Source organism: Ovis aries, chromosome 1 (assembly GCF_016772045.2).
Source record: "Ovis aries strain OAR_USU_Benz2616 breed Rambouillet chromosome 1, ARS-UI_Ramb_v3.0, whole genome shotgun sequence".
NCBI lineage: Eukaryota > Metazoa > Chordata > Mammalia > Artiodactyla > Bovidae > Ovis > Ovis aries.
The window spans coordinates 203,225,312-203,240,932 of NC_056054.1; the positions used below are offsets into that span (position 1 = coordinate 203,225,312).

The 15,621-nt window shown below is 49.6% G+C and overlaps 1 long non-coding RNA gene across 2 annotated transcripts in view; it reads right to left on the reverse strand.

The window, feature by feature from the left end:
• Window positions 1–4,719: 4,719 nt before the first annotated feature.
• LOC105602901 (uncharacterized) overlaps window positions 4,720–15,621 on the reverse strand; it is a 71,299-nt gene continuing 60,397 nt past the window's right edge. For both annotated transcript variants that reach the window (XR_009601666.1, XR_003588571.3), the window contains 2 exons: window positions 5,147–5,209; window positions 4,720–4,905 (listed from right to left, as the gene is read on the reverse strand). This is a non-coding gene — a long non-coding RNA (uncharacterized LOC105602901). The remainder of the gene's footprint in view (window positions 4,906–5,146; window positions 5,210–15,621) is intronic.

A 15,621-nucleotide genomic window follows, 5' to 3' on the forward strand; every position in this document is an offset into this window, starting at 1 on the left:
TTTGGTCAAGGCCGGCCCAGCCTGCAAGGAGCAACTTATAGAACCCAATTCGGAGAGTCCTAGGAGCTCTCACCAGCTGGCCAGAGAGACAGAGGCACGTGGCCAGTGGCCCTAGGGCCACCCTTCTCCTAGGGTCTAGGAGACAGTCAGTCCCAGGACTGCAGCCACCAGACTGACCGAGGGACACATCATCTCCAGGGTGGGGATTCAATCTGTGCTTGGACGGGGCCACTAGTCCACATGGGGCACCCTGGCTTCATTGCTCAGCAACTTAATTCAGCATCTGAACAATGAGAATCATACACAGACTAAGAAGAATTATTTACCAGCAAGGAAGGAAACTGGAGGAATCCAGAAATCATGAATTCTCTGCACTGGAAGAAAGGATTAAAATCTAAGAAAGGTAGAGGACTGCAATAGGAGGGGAAAAAAAAGCCTCAAGTGTGGCAAGAGAAACTATAATTAAAATAGCAAATTGCAATTTTGGGGTGGGAGGAGGGGATAGATGAGCTTAAAGACCAAGGGACATCTAGTGAAGCATCTGACAGAAATGATTCCCAGGGATGTTCTGGGGAGAGAAATCCATCTGGAAACAGAGAAAAGGAAATGAAACAAGAATTTGCTGCATTATTTAAAGCTTTCCATGGTGGGGGTAGGGTAGGGGACATTCAGGAGAGAGGAGGTTAAGAGAGAAGAGAATGGAATTGCTCTACTAAAAGGGATTAAAAGAATCATAAGGGCTTTTTAAAATGACTCAAGCCAAAAAAAAAAAAAGTTGGGGGGGATGCAAATAATTGTAGGCTGTGAAATTAATGGTGGCCAAGATTCTTAGTTCATTCTTTAAATCTGCTTAACAGGAAAAATGAAGGAGAGACATTTGTATGCTTGGGGAGTGATGGAGTCCTTGAAAAGGCAGTTCTATAGAGCACTGACAAGACCAAATGCACAGCAGACAATATGTGTCCTGGGATAAGACGGAGCTGGCAGGGAGCTCAGACTCTGTGGCAGGGGCAATCTGCCTACCTAAAAATACCTGGTGCCCCCTCCCTTGAGCATTTGTCTTCCCAAATATCTGACTCCTTCATGAACGTCTGCACGTCACGTCCAGAAATTAGCACGGCCTACAGATGTTCTTGTAACAAATCACACTGGAATTAGCAGGGGCCTGAGTTTGAATCTCGGTGCTGTTACTTTCCAGCTTTATGACCTTGGGCCAGTTACTGAATCTCTCTGAGTTTCATCACCTTATAGAACTATGGTGAAGATTAAACGGCATTAAATATGACAGAATAGCTGTTGTAATGTTGGGTCAGTGATAGGCTATCAGAGAAGCTTCATTAAATTTAAATCCTCCACCCCTTGTCAGTGTCTTTGGTCCAAAGGATCTTCTTCACTGAGTCCTGTCCTTGCAACACACTGCTTCCTAGGAGCTCCATTTTAGAACTCATTAGGAAACACACCGGAGAAGGCAATGGCAACCCACTCCAGTACTCTTGCCTGGAAAATCCCATGGATGGAGAAGCCTGGTAGGCTACAGTCCATGGAGTCACGAAGAGTCGGATAAGACTGAGCGATTTCACTTTCACTTTTCACTTTCATGCATTGGAGAAGGAAATGGCAACCCACTCCAGTGTTCTTGCCTGGAGAATCCCAGGGACGGGAGCGTGGTGGGCTGCCGTCTATGGGGTCGCACAGAGTCGGACATGACTGAAGTGACTTAGCAGCAGCAGCAGCAGGAAACACACAGGCCTAGAATCCTGGGGGGGTACAAGTCACCCTGAGCCCCAGCAGAGTCTTCACATTGTCTCTCATCTCGACTGACACACCCAGTAGCCTGCCCCGTCGGTGCAGCAGACCTCTGCACATGGCCCTCACACTCAAGCCCACCTCTATGCTTTACCACACTGAGGCTCTCTTCAGCCCAGCCCCTTCCCAGAGGGCCCCCCACCTTTATGAGATGTCGTACTCCTGAGGCTCAGACTCATCCTGAGGGAGCCCAGCAGGTGTGATTGAGGCACTGGTCCTGCCTGTGAGGGAAGCTGCGGGGAGAAGGGAGGGGGAGAACAGCTAGGAGACAAACCAGATTCTGAGCAGAAATGATGAGATGCAGATCCTGGGGTAGCAGTGGGGTTGCTGAGACAGTCTGGGAAGGGAGTCAGCAGGACCTCGTGACAAACTAGTCCTGGGTCAGGAGGATAAGGGAGAAGTATGCTTGCCTGGAGAATCCCATGGGCAGAGCGGCCTGGTGGGCCACAGTCCATGGGGTCACGAAGAGCCAGGGCTGACTTGGCAGCAACTGAGCACACACGCACAGGAGGGTGAGGAGAGCCTAAATGGACCCGCATCGCCCCTCGGTCAGGAACGCTAGGTCTCTCTCTCCAGGGCGGACAGTGGTGGCTCATCTCCCAGTTAGCACTGCCTGGGCTGTGCCCTGCAGCCGCTCGTCACTGTCACTGCCTGTTTCTAACCAGTGCACTGGCTTTTCCACTCTTCTTTAACAAGGACCTGGGAGCTCCAGCTTGTGTGTGGGCATGAAAGACAAGGTTCCTCCTGGAGTTGTGCTCCCCACCCCAAGGAGGGCTCACCTTGCTGTGGCTCCAAGGATCTCATTCAGAGGGACATTCCGTGCTCACCCTGTGCTTCTGAGCCCGAGGCTAACTACGTGCAGGGGGCAGCAAAGAGGAATGAAACATCCCTTGTGTCCCTCACTTCCCAGTGTGTGATGAGAATGGGATATCATCACCGGACCCAGAACTCTCCAGTTTGTGTTTGCCCCATGAGGCCCACCAGGCCTCACTGTGCAGCTCTGGATGAACAGAAGTCTGCTTACTGAGGGTGGGAGAGAGGTGTTCTAACCTCCACCTTACCAACACCTTGGTGGCAGAGGTGGCCACCAATCCCCACTGGCAGCCCTTGCCTGGTATGTCCACCTCCCCCTGGATATCTGGTCCAGATGAAGCAATCTGGAAAGCGTACTAATTAAGTGAGTCAATTACAAGACTGTAACTTGGAGCAAATCGCTGAGCATCTGAGCCTCAGTGTCTTCATCTGTAAAACAAGGACTATCATACATACCTCATGGGACTGTCATTAGGATAAACTAAAAAATGCAAATGCAATCTTTTGGTAAACTATAAACTCCAAATAAATGAACCTTAATAACTGAGTGCTTATGCATAGCCCAAGAAGCATGTCAGCCCATACCCCTTAAGGAGTCTTTCTTAGTCTCCTTGCCTAAACTTCCTTTGTGCCCTACCCTTTCCTCATAGCACCAATCAAGCGGTGTTATAATTCTCCCTTTGCATGTCAATCTCCTACAGTCTACTGACCACTGGGTTTCCTGGCCCACAGCAGGGGGGCTCAGTACTAATTTGCTGAATGAATAGACTGAGGGCCTGGGAAGCCAGGGGCTGAAGATGCCAAATATAGCCACCAGGGGGCAATCAAAGCCTTCCCAAGCAGGTCAGCTTGAGTCCTTGCTGAGGTTCTTCTCAGAGGAAGAGAGAGACCTCTGTTAAGAAAGGCTCTCTGATGGGTAAAGGCCAGGGCCTAGCGCCCGGGCTGCGAATTCTCTCTTTGTCTGACATCAGCTCTGTACAAAGACAGGTCCATATCTACCATGGTGTTCAGACACCCTGTGTCTGCCAGAGCCTGAGTAGCCCAGACAACCCTGGAGGAACCCAGCTGTGCTGGGGGTGCAGGTACTGCTGACAGGGTCCAAGGGCCAGTGTACGTGTTGTGAGCACGTCTACTTGCTAATCCCTGAATGGTGTGTTTATGAGGGCTCTTGGCCGCTCCATGGAGATCTGGCCACGCACCCACCCTCATAAGCAGCACTGCAGAAAAGTACCAGACAGCACCGAGACCCAGGATGTGGGTCTGGTCCACCAAGTGGCCCTCTGTGGCCTCAGCAAGTAGCTTCTCCCCACTGGGCCTTGGTTCCTCACCTGTGAAATGGCAAAGCTGGGCTAGGTGGCTGAGGGCCTCTCTAGCTCTGACCTTCATTTTCTGTGTCTCTGAGGTGAGGGTTGATTCAGGTTCAAGGGCTCCAGGTAACCTTGCAGATTCTCGGTCTGGGTCAGAACCTGAATCCTCAGGATGAGCCTCTGCTACATCTGACTTCCTACCAGGATGGAACCCAGACTCACCGCAGTGGTCACGTACTGAATGCTGCCCTGGGCTCACAGGGGAAGGCTTTCAAATGCCTGTGGGACTCTGTCACTTGTCTTTCTGCCTGTGGAGCTTTCCCAGGTGGGCAGCCTGAGCCAATCTCTGCTTGCCCTGTGCGTCCCTCAGTCCCCACCTCTCATTCTCAAACCATCCAGCTGGGAAGGTGAGCTGTGGTGACAGACCCGGTGGTCTGGGACACTGGCAGCTAGCAGAGCCTGGGGCTTCAGTCTCCTGGGCCTCTGCTCTCTGTGACCCCACCCTCACCCCCTCCCTTCACCTCCAGGCAGGACAGGCCAGACAGATGAAAATCTACCCAAGCACAAGCTGCTGTTGAAATAAAGGCAGAGATGTTTCTTTATAATTTTCCCCTTGAAATAAACCCAGACTTAAGAACAACAGAAACACGCAAAATGTGTTTTTAGTGGAACCCAGATGGAGGGCTGGAAGCCCAGCGGGCTGTCTCCATAGAGGGATCTTGTCTCAGGAATTCTATCCTTACCCCCCAACCCCCCTCAGGAGCACCCCCACCCCCCAGCCCTCAGCCTGGGGCTCTCTAGCCCAGGGCTGGCTCCCTCAGGCCAGCTCCTTGGGGCTGTTTCCAGGTGGGCAGAATGCTACACCCCCACATCACCCTTTGGACAAAAGGCTGAGTCTGGCATCTAGAAAAATCTGTGGTTTCAGAGATTTGGGGGAGGGGAGCAGGGACCAGGACCAACTCAATCCAAACACCTGGATCTGCCGAAATACAACAAAGAAAGTGAATTAAGACATCTGAAAAAAATACTCTGAGGAATTCCGCTCACCCACATGGCCCACTGCTTCTCATTAACCGGCTCCAGTGCTCCATATTAACATATGCAAATCCAGCCCTGGGCTGGAAGACTTAGGATACAAAGGAAAGTCCTGACAACCCCCTTCCAACCCCCCACCCCACCCCAACGGTCGAAGAGTTCCCTGTGGGACGAAGAAATCTCACCAGTTCCATTTGGGTTTTGCTAAAGCAACAGTCTTGAGAGTTGCAGCCACAGGATGGTCACTCCTTGAGGAGAAAGAGATGAGAAGAGTTACAAGGGAAAACTACGAAAATAGATCTTATGGAAGCTGACTTTTCGATGAAGTAGGACTGGTTGTTTTTCAACAAATATTCCTGGATGCCTACCATGTACCATGGGCTGAATGGGCTCTGGGGACACTGACATAAACCCACACAGGAGGACCAGCCTCAGACTGTTCAGCGGAGAAGGAGAAGGAGAAGGAAATCAGAGAGTATAATTATACAGCTGATGGGAGAGAGTGAGTTTGGTAATGGATGAGTTGCCTCTGCAACCTCTGGGTAAAGATAGTTGGATATGGGGGCGGGGGGCGGGCGTTGGTGTCTCTGATACTCAAAAGTGAAGTCTGGGCAAGAAATACAGACTTCGGAGCTATCAGCATAAATTTTGAAGATGAGTTTCCTTGCAGAGAGACGTGGAAGATTGAGCCATTTGTAGGAACGGGCCGATTTGGGCTTCCCAAACCATTCATGGTTTTCTTTTTTAAAAAATTTTTGACAGTCTGTCGGTTTTTTTTTTGTTTGTTTTTTTGGCTGTGCTGGGCCTTCACAGTGGTGTGCGGGGGCTTCTCTGGTTGTGGAGCACAGTCTGTAAAGCAGGCGGGATCAGTAGTTGCCAGCAGCGCATGGGCTTTGTTGATCCATGGCATGCGGGATCTTAGTTCCCCAACCAGGGATCAGACCCCCATAACCTGCGATTAGAAGGAGGATTCTTAACCACTGGACCACCAGGGAGGCCCCATAGTTTTCTATTTCACTCCTCTTTGGGTCATTCCTGACTACACTCATCCTCCAGCAACTTTCTCTCTTATTTCTCCCTTTTCTCCTGTTTCATCTTTCTGTAGGTGATTAGAATTGAATAGCAGCAGCGAGGGTCATGGGGATGGGGACTGTGAACCCTGACTGCTCCAGCTCCTAGCTCCCTGCCCAGTGCACAGTGGGCCCTCATGAGGGAGGCCCTCAGAGTTTGTTGCCTAAATAAAGGCAGAAGGAGGAGCCAGGCTACAGTTCCACTTCTGGCTGCTTCAGGCCTGTGCTGGGCCTCACTCTTGCACCGAGAAAGGGGAGGGAGTGGGGAGAATGAACGGCAGGGGGCCCTGCCAAGGCCTGAGGCTGCGGCAAGGCCCAAGTCCTGTCTGTGCTTCGCCTCCCATTTCCAGCCGTGACACTTGGATGGAGGGAAGCCCTGTACCCTCCCAGGGGACCCTCAGACCTGATCCCTGCTCCATATGCATCGAGGAGTGGGCCAAGAGTGGCAGGAAGTGCCCAGGCAGAGACAGAGCATTAAAATTCCATGGGCAATTCCTTGGGAGGGAGTTTACAGTTCCTAACTGACCGTAAAGCGTTTTTCCTGACAGGTCTTGGAATACATCACTCTGGGCTCTCCCGGAGCAGCTGACACATCGCAGGAACGCTTCTCCAAAAGTCAGGGTCTGCTGATTTCAGCGGGGACAGAAAGGCAAGCCGGGAGCAGCTGAAATGGCCCCTGTCTCCTCCAACTTCAGAGACTTGGGGCAGGCGGCCGGCTTAGCGGCAGAGGTCCATCCACTGGGCTGCCAAGTGCAGCGCCCACGATCCCTAGACCAGAAGGTGGTTTGTGAACTGCCTGCCTCTGGGTGAAATTTTATTCACCTGGTGGGGAAACTCGTTTTCTCTCCACGGAATGCTCTGAGTGGCACGTCGCATATGTGTTTTATTAATAAAAATGAGAAAATGGAATCATTATTACTGCATAATTGCAGTTCGTTTGCTAGGCCTAATCTTTCAAAAGCCCAGGTGCCGAGGGTGGGGCAGGGGGAGAAAATAAAAGGGGACCTTGATCTGAACCCCCCAGGGAACCACCTGTGTAGGAGGCTCTCCAGGAAAGACTGAACGGGTCTCTTAGAAGTCCCAGAGCAAGCGGGTGTGGGCAGCAAAACGCAACCCTCTCTGAGCTACCAGACTGCAACACAGCCCTGGCGCCAGCTCCAGGAGTCGGGTGACCTTAACCAAGCCCCTTCCCTCCTGGAGTTCCGTTGTTGTTGTTTTTTCCCAGGAAATTAGAGCTCATATTCCTGCCCTGCTTGGCTCACAGGTTGTCCTGAGAATTAAATGACAAATGACCTCCATCATGGATTCCTTCCCTCATTCATTCAGTGAACAATCATCTGCCCAGGTATGTTTTGGGCTAGACACAGTGCTGGGCTATGAGATGTAAAAGGGAATAAAATGAAACCCTGCCTTCAAGGAGTCCACAGCATAGTGGGGACCACACAGAAAAAAAGATGAGATGGAGGAACCCCAGATGCACACCCAGAGGAAGGGCGTGCCCCTCGCCTGGCATAGAGAGAGCTTCAGGATAGTGATGCTTACTTGTAAAAAGGTGAGTAGGAAAACTGGAAATGTATCACACCATTTTCAAAATGGACATGCTCACGGTGTGTGTGACCTTGAAGGCAGACCTTGATGCTTCAGTCTGAATATAATGATTGATGTGTATTTTATAGCCACAATTGCCCAATGGGGCTGTTAAAAAAAAAAAAAAGAGAGGATGGGGTCAAGGGGACTTTTTGCCAGGCTGCTTTGCCCCCATGTGGAGGACAGCACCCCAACTGTGTCCTTGAGTCATTTACACCACCCTCACACTGTGGCAGAGAACTCCTGCTCCTCAGACCAATCCTCCACATGCCTGGGAGGCCCCAGGTGGGCCATTAAAATATGATCTCTTAGGCTTGTCAGAAAGGAGATTAAGATGGCAGATTGACCAGTTTTAATATGGCGGCCCCCACATGGACACAGGCAGGGAGCTGGGCCTAGTGTATATAAATTGCTTTAGCCCTTAAGACAAGAACAGAGCTAAGAACAGCACTTTGATACAAGACACCCATACTTAAGGAGCATACCTATCTTTATGCTGTTGACATTTTCTGTAATTTTCTTTTTGGCCTCCTTGGGGGCTTCCCTGGTGGTAAAGACTCTGCCTGCAGTGTGGGAGACCTGGGTTTGATCCCTGGGCTGGGAAGATCCCCAGGAGAATGGAAAGGCTACCCACTCCATTACTCTGACCTGAAGAATTCCATGGACTGTATAGTCAGTCCATGGGGTCACAAAGAGTCAGACACGACTGAGGGACTTTCACTTCACTTGACTTGGCCTCCTTTAATGGTCTAGATTAAGATTATTTAGTTTAATAGTTTAAGATTATTTTTTTGAGATATAATGGACATATATTAGCTTTATATGTATAATAAAACGATTTAATATTTGTATATATTGTGAAATGATCACCATGATGAATCTAGTTAATATCCATTATCTCAGAGTTACAATTTTTTTTTTCCTGTGATGAAAACTTTTAAGGTCTACTCTTATCAGCTTTTGAATATACAATATAGTATTAACTATACTGTACATTACATCCCATGTACGTTACATCCCACGCTGTACATTACATCCCATGATTTATGTATTTTATAACTGAAAGTTTGTACCTTTCAATCCCCTTCATCCAGTTCAGTTTTTTCTTGATTTGATCTTTGTTTGTTTTTCAAGTCTACATATGTGCGAGATCACACAGTATTTATCTTTCTTTGTCTGACTTCACTTACCATAATGCCCTCACTTTTTTTTTGGTGGCTCAATAGTATTCCACTGTATACATGTATACCACGTCTTCTTTATCTACTCACCTACCAGTGGACACTTGGGTTGTTTCCATGGCTTGGCTACTATAAATAATGCTGCTATGAACATGACAGTGCATACATCTTTTTGAATTAATGTTTTAATTTCCTTTGGATAAATACCCAGAAGTGGAATTGCTGGATCATATGTTAGTTCTATTTCTTAATTTTTGGAGAAACCTCCATACCATTTTCAAAGTAAGGTTATTTTTTAAGATGCCAACCTGTTTCAACTTGAAAAGAGTCACCTTATGCTCTTTGGAACCAGAACGGTAGTGATAGCATAAATCAGAGAGAGAAACCCTTCATTTTATCCTGAGAAAGGCTCAGGAGGTCCAAGTTCACCCCACATTGTCAGCCACCCTTCTGGCTGGAGTTTCTCCTTCCAGGATTCTTCTGGGTCAAACTTTGGAGGGTTTCTGTGTTTCTTTCTACAGAAAAGACATTTCACTTATAATGTCAGTAAGAAAATATCACCGAGACTAAACACTGAGCACTTCCCTCCTCCAACCTGAGGGAGAGGTCCCAGAAAATGGTCTGGGACTCCCGGTTGGGATTTTGATAACTTGGATGCTGGGTCCTATTTTTGTCTGTCTGCCAACACTTCCAGAGGTTCCCATACCAGTTAGTTGCGCCTCCAGAGGTCTGCTGGAGAGCTGGGTGGGTAGGCAGGAGACTCAGACAAGATGGGATCTGTTTCCCAGCTGAACCAGGGAGAAATGTTTATCCCTCACCTCTGGGACTGTAATGAATTCAGATTCAAGCCACACAGGCCTAGGAATCGATAGTTTTAATCATTTCAAAAACTAGCCCCACTCTGGGTAAAATTACAATGCGCAAGAAGCTCAATGGAGCTTAAAGGCCACAACCTCATTATCATTTCATTAGACTCACATTTCAGCAAGATGGGAAGAAATGTTCTCACACACCAACCCCTCCCACAGTTCCCCTCGCCTCCCTGGCCCCTGTGGAATAGCTGCAGAGGACTGCGATGGTTTACACCAGCTGTCAGCTCTGAGGACCACTGGCCACTCCCATCATGTACTCTGCCCGCGGAGGAAGCTTGGCGCGGTCACTGGAGACTTCAGTGCAAATCAGTGCAAATGCCTCCTGAATCAAGTTTGCAATCCTGGGAAGTTTAGTAAAAACAACCCGCTGTCAGTTTGGCTTCTCACAGCTGGAGGGGTCAAGTCTTCAACACAATATAAACCCAGGCCAGCAGAACCTTGTCCTGCCCAGGGCGCCAGACGCCCTCTGGGAAGCACAGGGTTCGAAAATGTCTTAAACTTTTCCAGTTTGTTTATTTTCCAGTGTTTAATGATATTGTCCATGCAAGGAACCGAACCTCAGCTCCTGCTAACAATTAAAGAGGTTTTCTAATTGAGGAGAAAGTGCGATTTCAAGAGAGAGAGAGAAAGAGCTTGCACAGGAAGTAAAGCACATAATTCCCATTGAGAACATGCATGCAGAAAAGCCTTGAGTTGAGAAGACCCTGATCAGATGTGAGCACTGGAGAGAAAGCTGTTGGGGGGACTGATCCAACCAGGGGGCCTTATCAGAGCAGGTCACAAAGTCTGCTCCTCTGGTCCCCCTCTGTCGTACCTGGTCCCTCGACCACCACCACCAGACAGCTGCAAGAGTGTAGTGTCCTCAGACCGCACCATCCCGCAAGTGCACGTGGATTCCCGCCCATGAAAATGACCAGATTTTACTGCTGTTCAATCCTGTCTGCCATAGGTTCACTCTGTGATTCAGGGGGCCCCTCGGGAGCACCCCACATGTGCTTATCAGCAGGACTGTCATGGGGAGTAGACCCCATATCTCACCAAGGCCTTGTTCCCCCAACCCTGTTTGCTCTCTGATGCTGTGCAGCCCACAGTCACCCCAGAGTGGGACCTGCTGCCAGCAGGCCTTCTGAAAATGCTGCCACCCACGCCCAGGGCACTGTTCCAAAGCTCCCTCAAAAGGGACACACTGCCCACCTGGTGTCCTCTGTCCACTTGAGCTTCACAGTGTCCTGTGCCCCTCCCCCAAGCAGTCACACCCTGTCACCTGGACCCCAAACAACACTGACCTGCCTGAATCTCATAGGACCCTTTATGAAAATAGCCCCTTCAGCTTCCTTTGAGGGCTTTCCTCCCATGGGACTCAGCGCTAGGTTTGTGGGGCAAGGGTGGCACTGTGTATTTCTTTCCACTTCCAATTACCTCTCCGTTGCTGAGAGAAACCTGGGCCCCACTCCGCCCCAGTTGCAGCAGACATCTGAACCCCATGGCTAGAAACGGTTTCAGCTGAGGCTGGGAGTCCTAGTCCGCGTCCTCAGACCAGTCGTTCTCAACGTTGGCTGGATATTAGAATCACCTGGGGAGCTTTTTCAACTTCTACTGCCAAGGCCACACCCCAAAGCAAGAAATCAGAATCTCTGGGCATCAGTAATTTTTAAGTCTCCCTAGGCGATTCCCATCCATGCAGTCAGGATTAGGAACCACTGACTTAGAGGAAGAAAGGAAAGGAGAGATGGTGGGAGGGGGGCAAGGCCAAAATTAGGAGCCATTTCCCCAGGAGGGAAGGGAGCTGAAACAAGCAGGGCTAGTGCCACACCCTGGGACACACACTGAGAAAACCTGAGGATGCTTTCGCCAGACCGGCCAGTGACTCGCACAGCTGTTGTCAGTATCTCTTTCAGCTGAGTCAACATATTAGGAGAGTCAAAGATGAGAACAGCCCAGACCGGGTGGCATCCAAGGGATCTGCAGGGAGGAGGCCTCATCCACAGCCGTGGTGGAGACAGACAGACTCCTACAATTGACAGAATGTTGGGAAAGCCCTGTGTCTCTTTCCAAACTTCCCAGGGTGGCTGGCCAGCTGCTCTAGGAATGGTGTGGCCAGGGACTGGCCTATGTTAGCTAGGTATACCAAGAGTTCATTAAATCACTCATTCATTAATTCATTTGTTCATCTGCTCACTCACATCCACACATGTCAGAGCTGTGTGGAAAGGACCTCAGATATCATATGCAGCCTGGGGGTTCCCAGGATTTGTTTTTAGCTGAGGAATGCCAGTTTAAGTGAAACCGTATGGATGCATAAACAAACACAAGGGAAGTTGCTCTGGGTAAAGCAGGATTGGAGGCCCTGGACGCGGCCCCCTCACCTCCCTTCTCCTAAGGAGGCTTCACCAGATTCTCCCGTTTCAAGGAGAAACAGGGTTGGGAAACCTCTCATGTATAGATGAGGGCACTGAGGCATAGAGCAGGGTGGGGTCTTGCCCAGGGTCATTCAGATTTCATGTAACAAATTTTCCTGTGCCAGGTTCAGAAAACACAGAGCTGAGTAAGACATGGTCCTTGCAAAAGGAGAAACTTACAGCAGAGATTACTACATGCATCTCAGATGCTGAGCCAGATGTCGAGTTCAATCAAATGACCTGCCTCTCTCAGCTTGGTTTTCTGAAGAAAGCACTCCCCAGGTTATTTCCCAGCACATGGCATTGGGGGAGAGCTGCAGTCCTGTCCTCCAGAGCCCACCAGGTCTGGTTCATGTTCAGCTGGGATGCATCCTGCCAGCCCTCTGACTGTCCTGGGTGTTTTTCCTGTTTGTGACATACTTTGGATATTACACTCGTATTCCACCATCAAAATTTCCAAAGTGTGAGAATCAGTAAACATCAGTAACTGATCAATATTACCTGCCTTCTCACTGCTATTATTTGACACTAGATCTACTCCCCAAAAAGGGAGACTGTTCTCTTCACAGGGGACTTTCTGGGCATGGCCTTCCTGAAGGTGCCTCTTGGGTACAGGGTGGCCAAGCTGAATTCTGAGATGGACTGAAAGTCACATGGTGCCCAGGACAAAGCATGGGCCTGAGTTCAGTCCCTAATCCTCCCACTTGCCAGCAGTGCTGTGTGTGTGCAGGGCAGGCATTTCTCAAGTCCAGAATGGTGCATGCAGACGGTGCTCGCCCTCCTCGGGAAATGCCCTCAGCTGCAGGGAGCAGTCTTGCCTGAGTTATGTCCCTTCCTAGGGGTGCAATGGCCCAGCCCCATTGCCTAGATGGGGGAACATCTTTGAAGGCTCATCCAAGCTTTAGCAGCCCCATGGGAGCACCTGAGACTTCGTGGCAATGTCAATGCCATTCAACCTCTCCCTCAGCCCAGGCCTGTTTCTGTTCAGGGCTTGTTCCATGAACAGTCACCAATTAACTTTCTGCACACAGACTTCCTCTCAGAGTCTATTTCCTGAAGACCCTGACCCTCAATGGCACATATTCGCAAAATGAGGGCAATAATCCCCAGCTCTAAAAGCTATTATGAGCCTTAAGTGAGCTCGTTTGTTCACATGAAGTCTCCTCTCTGACTCTGTGCCTGGAATACAGAGTGATCAATACATATTGTTCACTTTCCTCCTTCTCTCTATTTTTTCTTCCTCCACGTGTTTATGGATTTTATAGCTAGGGTTCTTTCTCCTCTGGGGGATATATCTGGCTTTCCGTTCATTGGCCAAGCAGAAGTGATTGACACATTCAAAACCCAGTAAGGGTCCAATCCCTTGTTGTGTTCAGGTGTTGTACATAACTGTGCTCATCTCTCATAAACATACACACCAAACACACGTGCGTGCACAAGTGGTATTGCAGAATTCTGCAACCTCTGAAGTTTTACAAACATCCAAGGCTTTATACCATCGCCACAACACATAGAGAATTGCTTGTATAGACACCTGTACACCAAGTGAGACATCCTAGGAAGGAGAGAGCACTTCCTGGTTGGTGCGATCAAGGAAGGCCTCATGAAGGAGATCACATTCATCAAAGGTTTTGAAGGATGGATAAAAATCCAGCAGAGAGAGTGGGAGTGGCTTTCCAGACAAAGGGAATAATATCACAGTCCACTGTGGAGCTGGGAAAACACAAAACATGTCTATACAAGCCCTACAGTCTTGGCTGAAGACAGGGCTTTATAGAGAAGGACAAGGCAGAGGAGCAAAGGCTGGGGAGACAGTGTGGAACTTGATGGGGCGGGGTCTTGAAGGCCAAACTGAGGCTGGAAGGAATGGGACTCCACTGACAATTTGTGAGAATAGGGGAGAGCTTAAGGAAGCTCAGCCATGGACAGGATTGAATGGGAACAGTACTGGAGGTCAGGAAACAAGTGTTGAGTCTGTGGCCACACACAGGGCTAGCCAGATGCCCTCCCCTGGCTGGGGCACTGCTGGGTCAGGAGGGCTGGATTCCCATGGCAAGAGCACTAGCCTCTTTTTAAGATCACCACAACTATCAGACCCTTCACAGGCAGCTGCACAGGTACCCTCAGCTCCACTCTACGGATCAACAAGTGAGCTCACTCCCCAACAATTGTTTGGGGAAGTGAAAGAGGAAACTGACTTCAATATTAGGGGGCCTGACTCACTGTTTCTCAGTGATCCTGGACAGCAAGAGTCTCTGAGCCTGCTGCCAGTCACCTCCTCTGTCCACACCTTACCTCATAGGAATGTAGACACCAAAAGGGAGTCCCAGAAACAGAACCCCTAGAGAAACTTCTAAAGACAAGTCAGACCCAGCCCTCTTTCCCCACTCCCTTGCTGTAAGGCCTTGGGTGCATCACTTAACACCTTTCTAGGCCTCAGTTTCCTCATCCATAAAATGGTTATAGTAACTATCACCACCCACTTGTGGGACTTTTACGAGATCAAATAGCCTAATAAAGCTGAAAGTGCTTGAAGCGCTTCAGAAGTGGTGCTAAAGCAATGCAGGGTATCATGGTGATGCTGTTATGTAACTGTGGATGGCCATAGGTGCTGCCCCTCTAGACTGGGCATCTCTTTTCTCTGAAGAGTCTGAACACTGCTCCTGGTGTCCTTTATTCACAAATAGTTCTCAAATGTCTCCTCTTGTTTAGTTGTGGGCTTTACACCAGAAGGCGCCACAGATACTGCCTACCTGAAACAGATGCTTGAGTCAGATGCTACGAAAGCCAAGAGGAGGAGGGCCTGGCTGAGAGAGGCTGGGAGCTGACTCACCATCACTCAGCGGGAAAGCTGCTGGTGTCTTGGTCAGAGAAAGGCAGGTGACTCAAGGTGGACCTTTCTGGACACACAGACCTGTGATCACTCATCTCTCCAGTCCCGTCTCTTTGGTTGGCATGGATCTTGATCCCAGCCCCTCCCCTCCCAGGCTGCCTTCTGATCCCACTGCCTAGAAATCTAACAGTGGGGCCAGCATGACTCACCACAAGGTGATCTCATTTTCCTCATCTGTAAAATGGGTCTAATAATCCCTGAGCTGCCTGCCTTATAGGGCTGATATGAGGAGGGTCCCATGGGCCAAGGATGCGAGAATGCTTGGTGACTATAAGGTTGTGGTACCAAGGTAAAGGTTTGAGAGGAACTTTCCAAGATATGCTTTAAGATGATTTTTCTGCCCAATGTAGAGGAGGGAGAAGATGGCTGACGGCTGATCTGCAGGGGCTGTAAGATAAGTCATGGGGGGATTCAAGGATGCTGGTTCCCTCCAGACTCAAAGTTCCAAAGCTGGACAGAAAGTGTTTCTTGAACATGAGTATTCAAGAGAACAGCTCTTGGTGTTCTGATACAAAGCACCCCCCTTCAAAAAGAGCCAGTCCCGCAAAACCACGAGACCAGGACAGTGGAGGGGTCATAAGCTCCCCTCAGACCACAGCTTGGCTGTTGCCTTCTCCCCAAGTGTCTCTGGATGCTCTGGGCAGAGGCATGGGCTGGC